Source organism: Triticum aestivum, chromosome 1A, assembly GCF_018294505.1.
Source record: "Triticum aestivum cultivar Chinese Spring chromosome 1A, IWGSC CS RefSeq v2.1, whole genome shotgun sequence".
NCBI lineage: Eukaryota > Viridiplantae > Streptophyta > Magnoliopsida > Poales > Poaceae > Triticum > Triticum aestivum.
Genome location: NC_057794.1, coordinates 450,426,487 through 450,438,077, shown reverse-complemented (window position 1 = coordinate 450,438,077; position 11,591 = coordinate 450,426,487).

Sequence of the window (11,591 nt, the reverse complement as noted above, 5' to 3'; positions counted from 1 at the left end):
GCCCTACAAGCCTCCCGCCTGCGCCTCGGGCCTTCCTCTGTTCGCCGTGCCCGCGCCGTCCGCGCCCGGTGCGTGGCTGCGCCCCTGCTCCCCTGCTCCCCAGCGCGCCCTGCGCCTCGCCTGCGCGCACGCCCGCAACCTTCCTCCGTGCGCCGCCTAGTATCGCCGTTGCTCGCCGACCCGCCGCTAACCGCAATCGCAAGCTGCGTTTGCTGCTGCTCCTCCTCCACCGTTGCCCTTCTCCTCTGTCTGCCGTTAGCCACTGCTCGCCGTGCGGTGTCGCCAGCCACCGCCCCGCGCTCGGATCCGCCCTAGTCCGGGCCCGCGCCCGCGGCTGCCCTCCCGCCGGCGTGCGCCTTTGGCCTCGCCCTGCTGCACTGCGGTGGCCTTGCCCCGCTACGCCCTATCGGGCGCTCAAAATGCGCCCGTAACCCGTCGCCTGAACCCACTATGGCCATGGGCCTATGACAGGAGGGCCCCGCCTCCAGAACGTTTCCATAAAAAAAAAGAAAAAAATTAAAGAATTAATAATAATAATTATTATTATTAACTTAATTAATTTTAATTAATTAAACTAAACAATTAACTACACTAATTAAACTAATTAATCATAATTAAGATTAACCAAATAACTAACTAAACTAACTAAACTGTTAGAGTAGACTGCAACAGTCAATGACAGGGGGTCCCACCCCTGTTGACCAATCAAACGTTGACTGGTCAACTGGGTCCCTTTGGCCCACCTGTCAGCCACTGGGTACACTTTTGTGTACACTGTGCTGGGTGCGCCTAGCAATTTAGCATTTATTTTCGAATTAAAAATAATTTCAGAATAATAATAAAATCTTTAGAAAATCATATCTTTTAATCCGTAACTCGGATTAAATTATTTTCAACATGAAAGTTGCTCAGAACGACGAGACGAATCCGGATGCGCAGCCCGTTCGTCCGCCACGCATCCCTAGCATAGCGAACACGTAACTTTGCCCCTCCAGTTCATCTGTCCGAAAACGCGAAACACCGGGAATACTTTCCCGGATGTTTTCCCCCTTCACCGGTACCACCTCGTACCGCGTTAGGGCACATCTAGCATCACGCTTTGTCATGGCATGCATCGTCATGCATTTGTTTGCATTATATTTATTGTTTCTCCCCTCATCTCTCGCTAGACACCGAGACCGACGCCGCTGCTACCCAGTACGACTACGGTGTTGACGACCCCTCTCTCTTGCCAGAGCAACCAGGCAAGCCCCCCCCTTGATCACCAGATATTGCCTACTCTTCTCTATACTGCTTGCATTAGAGTAGTGTACATGTTACTGCTTTCCGTTAATCCTATCCTGATGCATAGCCTGTCCTTGCTACTACTATTGTTACCTTTACCTGCAATCCTAATGTTTAGTATAGGATGCTAGTTTATCATCAGTGGCCCTACATTCTTGTCCGTCTGCCATGCTATACTATCGGGCCGTGATCACTCGGGAGGTGATCACAGGTATTTACTATATACTTTATACATGATACATGTGATGACTAAAGTCGGGTTGGCTCGAGGAGTACCCGCGGTTGATTCACGAATTGGGGGCTGGAAGAAAATACTTTCCCGACAGCCCTTTGTGTGGATCTTTGTGGTGAAGCGACATGGCAGGTTGAGACCACCTAGGAGAGAGGTGGGCCTGGCCCTGGTCGGCGTTCGCGGTTATTTCAAGATAACACGTTTAATGAGATCTTGGTATTTGATCTGAGTCTGGCCACTGGCCTATACGCACTAACCATCTACGAGGGGGCAGTTATGGGCACTCGACGTCGTGGTATCAGCCGAAGCCTTCGTGACGTCAGCGACTGAGCGGCGCGCGCCGGATTGGACCGTAAGCCTCCTCTTGTATTAAGGGGGCTAGTTCTACTTCCGGCCGCGTACGCAACCTGCAGGTGTGCAATGGGCGATGGGCCTAGACCCCTGCGCCATAAGATTTAGACCGGTGTGCTAACCTCTCTGTTGTGCCTAGGTAGGGCTGCGACGTGTTGATTTTCCAAGGCCGGGCATGACCCAGGAAAGTGTGTCCGGCCAAATGGGATCGAGCGTGTTGGGTTATGTGGTGCACCCCTGTAGGGAAGTTAATCTATTCGAATAACCGTGATCTTCGGTAATAGGACGACTTGGAGTTGTTCCTTGACCTTATGACAACTAGAACCGGATACTTAATAAAACACACCCTTCCAAGTGCCAGATACAACCGGTGATTGCTCTCTCACAGGGCGACGAGGGAAGGATCATCGGTTAGGATTATGCTACACGATGCTACTTGGTGAACTTACCATCTACTCTCTTCTCCTGCTACAAGATGGAGGTTACCAGAAGTGTAGTCTTTGAAAGGACTAGCTATCCCCCTCTTATTCCAGCATTCTGCAGTTCAGTCCACATATGATAGCCTTTTCCATTTGATACTAATGCATACATATGTAGTGTAGCTCCTTGCTTGCGAGTACTTTGGATGAGTACTCACGGTTGCTTTGCTCCCCCCTTTCCCTCTTTCTATACTCGATTGTTGCGATCAGACGTTGGAGCCCAGGAGCCAGACGCCACCGTCGACGACTACTACTACTACTCGGGAGGTGCCTACTACTACGTGCAGCCCGCTAACGACGACCAGGAGTAGTTTAGGAGGATCCCAGGCAGGAGGCCTGCGCCTCTTTCGATCTGTATCCCAGTTTGTGCTAGCCTTCTTAAGGCAAACTTGTTTAACTTATGTCTGTACTCAGATATTGTTGCTTCCGCTGACTCGTCTATGATCGAAATCTTGTATTCGAGCCCTCGAGGCCCCTGGCTTGTAATATGATGCATGTATGACTTATTTTATTTTTAGAGTTGTGTTGTGATATCTTCCCGTGAGTCCCTGATCTTGATCATACACGTTTGCGTGTATGATTAGTGTACGATTGAATCAGGGGCATCACAAGCACATCTTTCTTCTTTTGCATATCACACAAATCAACAAAGTTGTTTAGATGGGTAGCGACATCTTCACTAGGAAGGCCAGAAAACGGATCTTTCATGACAAGATTCGGCAAGGCAGTATTGATCTCACAAGATTCAGCATAGGTAAGAGGAGCAATCGGAGTGCTAATAAAATCATTATTGTTGGTATTGGCAAAGTCACACAATTTAGTATTATCTTGAGCCATCGTGACAAGCAAGCAATCCAACACACAAGCAAACAAGAAACAGGCAAAAGAGGCAAATTGAAAAGGAGAAGGGAACAGAAAAAGAGGGCGAATAAAACGGCAAGGGTGATGTGGGGGAGAGGAAAACGAGAGGCAAATGGAAAATAATGTAATGCGAAGGATAAGAGTTGTGATGGGTACTTGGTATGTCTTGACTTGGCGTAGATGTCCCCGGCAACGGCGCTAGAAATCCTTCTTGCTACCTCTTGAGCACTGCGTTGGTTTTCCCTTGAAGAGGAAAGGGTGATGCAGTAAAGCAGCGTAAGTATTTTCCCTCAGTTTTTGAGAACCAAGGTATCAATCTAGTAGGAGTCACCTCGTACCTACACAAACAAATAAGAACCTTGCAACCAACGCGATAAAGGGGGTGTCAATCCCTTCACGGCCACTTGCAAGAGTGAGATCTGATAGAGATGATAATAATAAGATAAATATTTTTGGTATTTTTATGATATAGATTGAAAGTAAAGATTGCAAAATAAAATAGATTGGAAACTTGTATGATGGAGAATAGACCCAGGGCCATAGGTTTCACTAGTGGCTTCTCTTAAGATAGCATAAGTATTACGGCGGGTGAACAAATTAATGTCGAGTAATTGATAGAAAAGCGAATAATTATGAGAATATCTAGGCATGATCATGTATATAGGCATCACGTCCGTGACAAGTAGACCGACTCCTGCCTGCATCTACTACTATTACTCCACACATTGACCGCTATCCAGCATGCATCTAGAGTATTAAGTTCATAAGAACAGAGTAACGCCTTAAGCAAGATGACATGATGTAGAGGGATAAACTCATGCAATATGATGTAAACCCCATCTTTTTATCCTCGATGGCAATAATACAATACATGTCATTTCCCTTTCTTTCACTGGGATCGAGCACTGTAAGATTGAACCCAAAGCTAAGCGCTTCTCCCATTGCAAGAAAGATCAATCTAGTAGGCCAAACCAAACTGATAATTCAAAGAGACTTGCAAAGATAAACCAATTATGCATAAAAGAATTCAGAGAAGATTCAAATATTGTTCATAGATAGACTTGATCATAAACCCACAATTCATCAGATCTCGACAAACACACCACAAAAGAAGATTACATAGAATAGATCTCCAAGAGAATTGAGGAGAACTTTGTATTGAGATCCAAAGAGAGAAAAGAACCATCTAGCTACTAGCTATGGACCCGAAGGTCTGAAGTAAAGTACTCACACATCATCAAAGAGGCCATGGAGTTGATGTAGAGGCCCTCCATGATCAATGCCCCCTTCGACGGAGCTCCGGGAAAGGCCCTAAGATGGGATCTCTTAGGTATAGAAGGTTGCGGCGGTGGAAATAGGGTTTCGTGGTGCTCTTGGATGTTTGCGGGGTATATGGATATATATAGGAGGAAGAAGTAGGTCGGTGGAGAAACGAGGGGCCCACGAGGGTGGAGGGCGCGCCCAGGGGGGTGGGTGCGCCCCCTGCCTCGTGGCCTCCTCGATTGTTTCTTGACGTCCACTCCAAGTCCCCTGGATCATGTTTGTTCCAAAAATAACGCTCCCGAAGGTTTCATTTCGTTTGGACTCCGTTTGATATTCCTTTTTGGCAAAACACTGAAATAGGCAAAAAACAACAATTTGGGCTGGGGCTTCGGTTAATAGGTTAGTCCAAACAATAATATAAAAGTGTAAAAATAAGCCCATTAACATCCAAAATAGATAATATAATAGCATGGAACAATCAAAAATTATAGATACGTTGGATACGTATCAGTACTACCGCGCGAGGTGTGGAAGTAAAATTTTACTTCCGCTCCAGGCGCGGTACTACCGTGCCATCCCGGTGCGGTACTACCGCGGCTGGAGCAGCAGTAAAATTTTAGTTTTGCACAATGGTGCGGTACTATCGTTGAGTTCGATCCTTCCCTGTAGCAACTACCCAATGTTATTTCTACTTGTTTCATTTGTTTTGATGTGGTCTTTGCATTGATCCTTCTCGCTTCTCTTGTGTGTTCTTGTGTTGTGTGTCATAGGTGGTGGCTCCGGTTCCAATGTCCGTCGTTCGAACCCCGTTCGCGGCACGGGCTCGAAGCGTCTGCGCAACCAAGATGAAGCTCCAGAGGGCTCCAATGCCCCCCAACACAGAACCAAGTCAACTGCAACCAAGACCAAGGAGCCAACAATGGGCATGGATGAGATGCCACTAGCTGAGTTCGTCGCTCGAAGGAAGATCAACCCCTATGTGAATCCCCGTGCAAACTTTAGAGGGAATGAGTTGTTCTGGACCAAGCAGCAACATCTTATCTATCTGGATGTGATCAAGGCCAAGCAGAACATCTACGTGGACGTGCATTGGATTGACATGCATCATATGAGGCAGCATAAGCACCGCGCCTATTTTGGTGAGGATTTGGACCTGGTGGAGCAGTTTGGCATTGAGGACTTGATCACGTTCCACCTGGACTTTGACCCTGAGATTGTGGCTCAGTTATTTGCCTCGGTCCACTTCCATACTGATGAGGAACGGACCTTGACGTGGATGACAAATGGACAACAGCTGACCGCCAAGTGGAAGGACTTCATGGATCTGCTACAGGTTCGTGATGAGGGGCTCAACAAGCCCGTTGGTGTCCGCCCTCATGCCAACTCCGAGTCTGCCAACAAGAACAAGCTTCAGCCATACTATGTTGAGAAGCATCTTCCCAGTGGCAAGAAGGCATGGGTGCTAAACCCATTCCTTGACATCATGTATCGGATCTTCCGCAACACCCTCTTCCCACGTATTGGGTACAAGGATAAGATACATGCCTATCTCATGGATATGATGCTCATCTGTGAGGAGGCGCGTCATGTTCAGACGAAACCACTTGATGTCTCACATATCATGTGGTGTGAGCTACGGTTTGCGGTGTTCAACTTTAAGGTACCCATCTATGGTCCTTACCTGTTTTCACCTGATCTCGAAGACTTGGGAGAAGCTCTATCCCAATGTTGAGTTTGAGGCCCCCGACTGGACCCATCATGAGCCCATCAAACTCCGCGTCAAGCCTAAGTGGGCTAACACCACTACCCATGCTGAGGAAGCGGCTGCTCAGATGGACGTAGATGAGGATGAGCTTGAGGAGGAGGAAGCGGATGAGGACAACTCTGCTGGGTATGCTCCTCCCTCTATTGAGCCCTCATGGGCTAAGAAGCTGAAGGCCAAGATGAAGACTTTGTTCTGTATGCAAGCCAAGGGGCAGTACATGACCCATGTTGCTTCCAAGGAGATTTGCTGGCACGACAAGAGGATCTCGAGGACGTTTGGTGAGGAGATATCCAGTGGGTCCGAGAAGCACATCACTCCAGAGGCAGAATGGATGGCGAAGCAGGGCTACCAGTGGACTAAGTTCGAGGAGGAGACCATCCCCGCTGCCGAGACCGACGAGGACCATGACGAGTGATTGCTCCAGCTTGAGCTACCACCTGTGTCATAGGTGTCCTCTCTGCCTTTTTGGTGTCTCGATGCCAAAGGGGGGGGGAGTGTAGGGATTTGCGAGTCGTGTGTTGTGTTTGCTTGTCTCGTGTTTGCTTTCGTTTTGTTGGACCTCGTTTGCTTTAGTTTGGTTTATCGTGAGTCGTGTTCCCTTATAATATGCTTATTGTCTTTCTTGCTTAGTAGCCCGTGAGCTTATGCTATCTTGTGCCAGTTAGCTTATGCTCTTATGTATTATCTTGCCTCTCTGTCAGTATTAGTTACTCCATTGCAAGATTTGCCTCGTCTATAAAATATAGGGGGAGTGTTGATCCTAGTGTGTGTGTTGTGCAATCCAAAGCACATCTCCAGAGTGCACACATCTAGGGGGAGCCCGTCTATATTTTATAGATGTTGGGTTTGCCTAAGCTTTACTTTATATCCCTATGTGCAAATCCCGTATTGTCATCAATCCACCAAAAAGGGGGAGATTGTAAGGGCATATTTATCCCTTAGTAGTTTTGGTGATTGATGACAATGCTTTTATGGACTAATCGTGTGCATTGAGCATTTTAGATATATCATGTCTAGGCACAAGACGATTTGGTACCCCTCGAAGACTATAGAAGACATCGTTTCTCTGTGTTTCTTTTCGGTGGATTTGAGTCGTAGGAAAGCCGTACTATTATGAGGGGGTCCACATTGGAAAGGTTTGGGTGGAATCAACACGTACACGCCTGTTCTTCTTGCACCACCTTTCCTTTGGGTCTTTGGAGCATCCTCCGTTTCTCTGTATCTCTGCAAAAGGAAAGACTTCTATTGCCGAACTGGGGCATGCGGTAGTACTGCTCCTCAGAGCGGTAGTACCGGCCTTGGGCGCGGTAGTAACGCAGGTGCTCATAGTAGTACCGCTTCTCGGACGCGGTAGTACCGTGGCCTCAGGTCTGGCTCAGCGGCAAGAGCGGAAAAGGGTCGGATGTAATTTTTTACATCCGCGCCCTACATGGTAGTACCGCTCCTGGCTTGCGGTAGTACCGTGTCGGATTTTTGCATAGATCTAAACTCAGCGGAAGTTGCCACGGATGTATTTTTATATGACCGTGCCTTCCCAATCTAGACTATCCCTGCCTTGCGGTACCACCACAAGGGGGAGCGGTAGTACTGCGCCAGCGGTTCTACCGCCCTCTACTTCAACGCGTCAGGGCTGTTTTGGATACTACTGCGTGGGCGGTAGTACCCCAGTGCGTTGTGGTAGTACCGCGGGCCCTGACGGTAGTACCGCATCTCCGGTGCAGTAGTACCGTGCATCGCAGGCTGAGTTGGAGGATAACGGTTGGATTTGTTCTTCCACTATAAAAGGGGAGTCTTCTTCTCTGAGTTGACTCACCTCTTCCACCCCAAGCTTCATTATTGCTCTAAGCTCCATTTTCGCCCGATCTCTCTCCCTAGCCAATCAAACTTGTTGATTTCCTAGGGATTGGTTGAGAAGGCCCCGATCTACACATCCACCAAGAGAAATTTGATTCTCCCACTAACCCCTCGCGGATCTTGTTACTCTTGGGTGTTTGAGCACCCTAGACGGTTGAGGTCATCACAGAGCCATACTCCATTGTGGTGAAGCTTCGTGGTGGTGTTGGGAGCCTCCAATTAAGTGGTGGAGATTGCCCCAACCTCGTTTGTAAAGGTTCAGTCGCCGCCTTCAAGGGCACCAATAGTGGAATCATGGCATCTCGCATTGTGTGAGGGCGTGAGGAGAATACGGTGGCCCCAGTGGCTTCTTGGGGAGCATTGTGCCTCCACACTGCTTCAACGGAGACGTACTTCCTCTCAAAGGGAAGGAACTTCGGTAACACATCCTTGTCTTCACCGGCTCCACTCTTGGTTATCTCATCCCTTTACTCATGCAAGCTTATCTTGTGTTACATCCCTTGCTTGCTTGTGTACTTATTGTTGTTGCATCATATAGGTTGCTCACCTAGTTCCATATCTAGATAACCTACTTTGATGCAAAGTTTAAATTGATAAAGAAAAGCTAAAATTGTTAGTTGCCTATTCACCGATCCTCTAGTCAACTATATCGATCCTTTCAGAGGGCAAGAGGATGAGGGGAAGAGAGAGAGAGAGAGAGAGAGAGAGAGAGAGAGGAAGTCGGGATTCCGTTATGTTGATGCCTATACCCACATACTGCTTTCATATATCTATTCACTTATATGGGTTAAGTCCGACACCCCACACGCAGGTGGTTCACTCTCTGATCTTGGGCCTCTGGGTACTAGTACTCCTTAATAGACTTGGCTCATTCACGGCTGGAGTCAGATCCTCGCGCATAAGAGGATGCGACTGAAGCAGGCACATCCGTTGCAGCTTGGTTATGACATGCACCAATCACCACCCTTCTTTTTTTAGGGTATCAATCATCGCCTTGGATGTTGTGTAGTTATGCACCATTCTAATATTTAAAACACATTTTCATCGTGTTTTTAACTGTCTTTCTGTAGTATCACCGGGTTCTTTTAGACCGCAATAACCAGCTAACATTCCCTGGGGAGCATGGCACTTGCGATAGTTTTTATGGCAAGTTCATCAAACACGCATGGCGATTTCCTCAAAAACACATGACAAATTCTGCAAACAAGGGATTTTGCTATGAAATTTACCATGTTCGCTTGAAGGAATTACCATGTCCCCGTATCATAAAATGCCACAAAAACACAGACAAATCCCACTCCCCTTCGTTGAATATCATTTTTTTGGGAAACATCTATAATTTTATTCATACTCATAACAATTACATGTACACCGATTTGGATCCAAGATCCAAGAAAATACAAAGTAACTCCTAGGACTAAGAATTAAAAAATAAAATCTCTTGAAAACAACTTCTTCGTTGTATCAAACTCTGCTAGAAGAAATACACCAGGCTGTAATTGGACTGGAGCAACGATGTTGCCACTCTTTCACCCACATGAACATCACTAATATTGGTTTTTGAAAGCGCCTTGAGTCATCCATCCAAAAAGATTGAAAGCGTTGATCGATGAATTTGATCCGCGGATGATCCCCTAGAAGTGTAGTCTGTCGGATCACACTATCTTCACCATGGCGTCGATAAAAGATTTCAACTCCACAAGAATCAAGAGAAAAGCCCACATTTCAACCCCGAACTAACCATCCAATTTAATTTACAACTCCCACCTTCAAAACCGGTCACATTACACCCTCATCTTACTACATAGTTCAAAATACAACCCTTGACTAGGTTTTGGGTTGTCTTTTTGGACTACATGATAAGTTGAGGGTGTAATGTGACATGTTCTAAGGATGAGGGTTGTAAATCGAACCGACTGGTTAGTTCGGGGTTGAAACGTGGATTTTTCTCAAGAATCAAACCAACAGAAGAAGATTGACACACCAACATAAACTCATGAGGTCTGAATAATCGGATCTGCGAGGACAGAAAACTCTGTAACCTCATGGCATCGTCAAAAGAATGAGAGTAAAATTATTCTCACAAAAAAATGATGATCACTAGTCGATAGCGAATAACATAGAACTCTTAAAGATGCAAGTACCCCCACCTCTCAGCGCTAAGATGGCAGCCAGAGGCGAGGGGGCCAAAAATTCCCTTACGACGACGGCTGCAGCCCTAAGGAAACCCTCACTTAGGAATATCATTACTTTTTCTTGAGACGAGGAATATCATTACTTTTTTTGAGGAACATGAATATCATTACTTCTTTTTTTGAGATAAGGAAGGGAGCTCCTATACGGCGTTTTATGTGACGAAACCGGTAACAGGCGCCAGCTACCACACCTTGTGGGCCGGCCCAATAACACTCACGGGATTTGTAGCGTGAAAAACCTACAATTTTTTTGCTCTGACGAGGATTCAAGCTCGCATTTGATTACTTATAGACCATAGTGCGTAGCTAGTTGAGCTACTACGAGCTAGTGGTTGATAACAACGCGAAGAGTTTAAAACACAGCCCTGCTATTTCTTGCACGTACATTTCAGGAAAAAACGTGATTTTTTGAAGAAAAAAACAGATAAAATTAAATAAAATATGATATATTAAAAATTTCATGTATTAAAAAAATCACAAATTAGGAAAAAGTTCATTGATTTTACAAAAAGTTCATCAATTTTTTAAAAAGTACATTAATTTTGAAAAAAGTTCATCGATTTTGGAAAGTTAATCAATTTTCAAAAAAAGTTTACAATTTTGAAAAAAGTTCATCTGTTTTCCAGAAAAAGTTCATGGAATTTGAAAAAAAGTTCACCGATTCAGAAAAGTTCACAGATTTTGGAAAAAGTGCATTGAATTTTTAAAAATCATCCAATTTGAAAAACTTTCATCCAAAACAATATGAAAAGTTCATCGATTTTCAAGATTCATCAATTTTTAAAGTTCAACAATTTGAAAAAAAAGATCATCAAAAAAGTTCATCAATTTGAAAAATAAATTCACAACATTGAATTGGTTTCACCGATTTGAAAAATAAGGAAGAAGAAAAAAGTAAAAAAGGAAAGAAAAAGTAGAATTAATGAAAGAATGAGAAAGATGAAAGTACTAGACAAGATTTTGTGGGCGGGTGGTTAGTGCGTTGCGCCTTGAAACCGGAGGTCACATGATCGACTCACCCTGCAAACACACTTCTTTTGCTGTTTTTGGAAACAGAAGAAAAAAAAACCTGCACATTAAAAACAGATAAATGGGCCAGCCCAGTTAACGCGGCTGCAGGCGCGGGTTAGGGAAATTGCCATTAACCGGCGCTGCAGCGCCGAATAGGGTTTGCCGATAAGGGATGTCATTTTTTTTAACACAATAAGGAATGTCATTACTTTTTCTAGGACGTTCCACTCCCTAATCCATCCAGCCCAAGCAACACCGAGCATGTTTGTCTTTTGAGCCGGTGCGTGTCCAATATG